Raw genomic sequence first — 4,412 nt, 5'->3', positions numbered from 1 at the left:
TGTGCGTGAACAGGTGAAAAGAGCACCAGTTTAAGCTGTTCTGTTTGGGAGACACATAAATCTATATAACACAGTTACCAAGAAACAAGGATTGTTTTCTRTGCTATTTTAGGAAACAGTGAAACAAATGGAGCCTAGGACACACCAGGATTTCTATTTCCACTCTGTAAATGAGTGTTATTACCAAGAGGCAGTGTTTTCCAGTGACACTTTGCAGCCAGACTCTATTCGTGCCTGAATCAAAGGACATGCCAATTGAACCTGCCCACTCACACACTCCCATTATCCAGCTCTTTAAACTGTCCTGCTGCAAGGTGCAAATTGTCCAGCCCCTCACAGCATGTGCCCAAGGACATGGCAGCAAGTCCYGAGGAGATGGTACCATTTACACGGCACTACCCATCACACAACCTAAGACAGGCTGGGCCTCAACAGATTCTCTGCTTCCTCTTTAAGTTGCTGCTGAAATTTCTCATCTTTATTGAGCTCTAAGATATTTTTTAAGTAGAGTCTTTGCCACCTACTTTTCCTCTTTTTTCCCTTCCATTTTCACCTGATACTGTACAAAATTCAGAGCTGCATTGCAAAAATTGCTTTTCTAAAGCAAGAAGTACAGCTGAGCAAAAACTTACTTCATGTTTTGATGGCACATTGCCAAAGGGCAACATTTGCTATAGGTAACAGCCAGAAGAACAAATTATCTCAGACTCCTACAAAGACCAAGAGTAGCAGCCAGCAGGCAGTGTGTGATTCCTGGGGAGCTGGCAATGGGCAGCACTGTCAAAAATCAGGAGCTGCTGTGCAGTCAGTCTCAAAGTGAAGGTGAATCCTAGGTGGAGTCTGCATATTCGTCTGGTGTTTTCTGATCCGTACTCAGCATCCTGCACATACAAGGCAAATCATCTCAGGCTCATCAAAACGGCACCATCCAAGCTGGAATGGGGATGGGTGCAGTGGGTGATCGGCGGGGAGAAGCAGTGAGTGCCCCAGAACCAGAGTCCGTGCTCTCACTTTGTTTCCAAATCTCTTGTTCTGTGCAAGTGATTTGCAAATGACCTCATGTTCCRCCAGGGGAGGTTTAGAGTGGATATTAGGGAAAAATTTCTTGACTGAAAGCATGGTSAGGCATTTGAATTGGCTGCCCAAGGAAGTGATGGAATCACTATCCCTGGAAGTGTTCAAAAGGTGTGTGGATGTGGCCCTTGGGGAYGTGATTTAGTGGTGAACTTGGCAGTGCTGGGTTAACAGTCCTTTCAGCCCTAATGATTCTATGATTCTRTCATATTGCATGGCCACAGGGGATCTCAGGGGAGGATAAACAGTGCAAGAGATGAGCCTTACTCTCTCTTTCCTCTTCTAGACAGTCCCTGCAACTCCCTGCCATCAGTGCACATAGATTTTACAAAGGCGCTAATTGCTTCCAGCTTTCATAAATATTCTGGTTTAGGCCTTTAACCAGGATTAATAAAAAGAGCGTGGGTTTGTTTGGTTTTCATGCAAATGTGAGTCTCCCTGAGGGAGATATTCTGTAAAGCTCTCCCAAATGGCTGCTTTAAGTGGAGTTTACTSTTTCTGAGGGTTTCCCTCAAGCCTTGGGTCCTGCCTGCACCCAAGAACTCTCTTCCCAAAGCCAGGGCCTCTGCTTCAGCTCTGCTTTTCTTTACAGCCATTTCCACAAATCATTATCTACACTGATTTCCCCCGTCTAATGGGAATAAATGGAGAGGGATACAAAGGCTACAGTAGAGATTTTTTTTAATATCAGCAGGTTCTTCCCTCTGACACTGTACCAAATGGAAACAAATTTCAAACCCTTCACAAAATACTCCTACTATTCTTCATCCCACTCTGTTTTCAAGACCTCAAGMCACCTAGGATCTCCTTTACACAGCTGCAGTGTCTCCAGCCGTGAGAGGTGGGAAGTGTTTCGCCTTCAGCACGGATGGGAGTGTGTGTATTTGCTGCTCTTTGTTTGTAGGGTAAACAGGAGCAGGCACAGAGGTGGAGTATTCCCACATGGTGAATATTGAATCTTACTGGAACCTGCAAGAGAGCTGGCAATGCAGGTACTTTGGATCTTGTTTAGTAATTATTCTGGAAAGTGTTTTAGCAGATGCAATTAAATCATGATGCTGGGAACAAATACATAGAGGCAGACTTCTAAAACCTCCTGGAGCCTGTTCCAAAGTGATAAGCTAGAAAGGACCACAGGTTTTGCAGCTATGCTGCATCTTGAAAATGAACTACCCAGCATCAGGCATCCTTTTAACCCAAAGAGMCTTTGTTTTAGCATCCTGAGAAAAACAGCAATAAACACCAATATAGCATCAAAAATTACTTAGCTAATGCTCTTATTTATCTATATTTACCCACTCGTGATGGGTAATTACACAAGCAACCACCATGAAATAATACCACTGCAAGTTAGGCACACATAATTTTCATGATCACTCCACTGCCTCCCTTCCTGCACAATGCTAGACAGACTACCTTGCAATAAGATGCAAACAACTGTAAGGGAGAGATGTTTCAGAGAAAGCTACATACATCTYTCTGGACAAACATGGCATTTGGAAACAGAGAGCAAGAAGCCTGAGAAATTTTTACCTGATTCTTTCCTTTATTCAGTAAAAAGCATGAATGTTGTAACTACACATTCAGATGCAGCCACCACAAAAACACGGCTGTGTGAATTAAGGAAATAGTGTCGATCACACTGAAAGTGATGTGTCCCTGCTTCTCTGGACCAGMAGAACTTCCAGACAAACTCTGACTAATCCATATCTGCATATTCAGTCAGGCCCTTTCAACCATAACCAAGTTCAAAGTTCTCCAGTGAGCCAAATCTCACCCTATAAAAGACAAATATAATTCTGAAGGATCCTAAAAAAAGAACACGAGGGTTTATTTGGTGGATGTATGTATCTATTTTTCATCAATTAATTTAAGGAATCTTTTCTGACAATCTGTCAGAAGAGTCAATCTGTCTTTACTCAATGTCTGTGATGTTCCTACCAGTAAAAGTTACTTCTGTCATCCCCAGCTGCTTTCCTCTAGCAAATCCACCTCTGCAGAATTAGCTCAACAATCAGAGCAATCACCACAGAAAGAAAACCTTTCATAAAAAATGGTCCAATTTTCCTCTGATCATTCCAGAKAATTTTGTTGCTGTGTTGTCCAGGAGAGGGAAGACAGAGAGCTGCAGCTCCTGAACATCTGCCTCCTCAACTATGGGAGGGCAGGTGCAGCCTCATGTTACAGATTTTTTTCAATTTTCCTATACAATAAATGACATTTCTTTTKCATCACAGCAATGACATCACAATACTTATATTTGTTTGTCTGGGAGGACAATAAACAGGGAGGCATGAAGTGAAAGAAAACTGAGAAAGGCTGAGAAAGGCTGAAAAATCTTTTCCTAGCTTCAGCTTGGACCAGCTCCTGCCAATGGGAAGCACATGGAAAACTTCATTTGCACGAACTTCACAATTTTCCTCTTCCTCACAGACAGATCAGCGTGGCCAGGGATTCCCACATTGCTGGCAGGATACACACCATGGCAAGGTGATGCACAGAATGGCACAGATCTAGCAGGTMCAGCTGATGGAAATGGAGAAAGCCATTTTTCACTCTCTGCACCAATTCTTCAGACACTTCTCATGGCTTTTGGAAATGCAAGACYCAGAAGTTTTTCCAGACTCATCTGCTACACTGAGCTTTTAATTAGAARTAGGCAAGAAGCTCTGAAAGCCCAGCTGTTGTGAAAACGCTGGAGCACGTTATGAGAAGCAATGCCTGTCTCCTCTCCTGCAAGCTATTCTCACAGCCCCATCACCAGGAGCCGATGTTTACCTATTCTCCCTAAATATTTATTAACATGAATTAACAGGTGACAGGTATTTTGACATTTAAAAAAGAAGCACTGCTAATTGAGTTGAAAAAAACACCCACCAACCACAAATACACACAGACACACAAATGAAGTCTCAATCAGATCTGAAAATCGCCAAAAATTAAACCACTGAATACACAAGACGTCTTCACTGACTCATCCCTCAGAGTGGCTCCTGAAGTCCTCAGCTTGCCCCAGGTAATCTTCAAAGCRTAACACCACGATATCACTACAAAGCATARCACCACGATATCACTACACGTGTAATAATCAGTGACTTGGATGAAATATTCATCAGCAGTATCACTTTTTGATAAAGATTTTTAGCTGCACTGGAGTGCAAGAAGAGCTGCTTGATGGAAAACAATTGTTGCGAGCCTCAGGCTGTTGTGGGGACACAGYGATGTTTCTGTGGGGCTGTGGGGGCACCAGGGCACAGGAAGGACAGTGGTGTCCGTGGGGACACTGAGGACGCAGCAGCGTCTGTGGGTGGTTGAGGAGATTCGGAGGGACAGTGGTG

This window comes from Malurus melanocephalus, unplaced genomic scaffold, assembly GCF_030028575.1.
Source record: "Malurus melanocephalus ecotype Western Australia unplaced genomic scaffold, MMel_1.1 scaffold_245, whole genome shotgun sequence".
NCBI classification, from domain to species: domain Eukaryota; kingdom Metazoa; phylum Chordata; class Aves; order Passeriformes; family Maluridae; genus Malurus; species Malurus melanocephalus.
Note: the sequence above shows the minus strand (reverse complement) of the source record.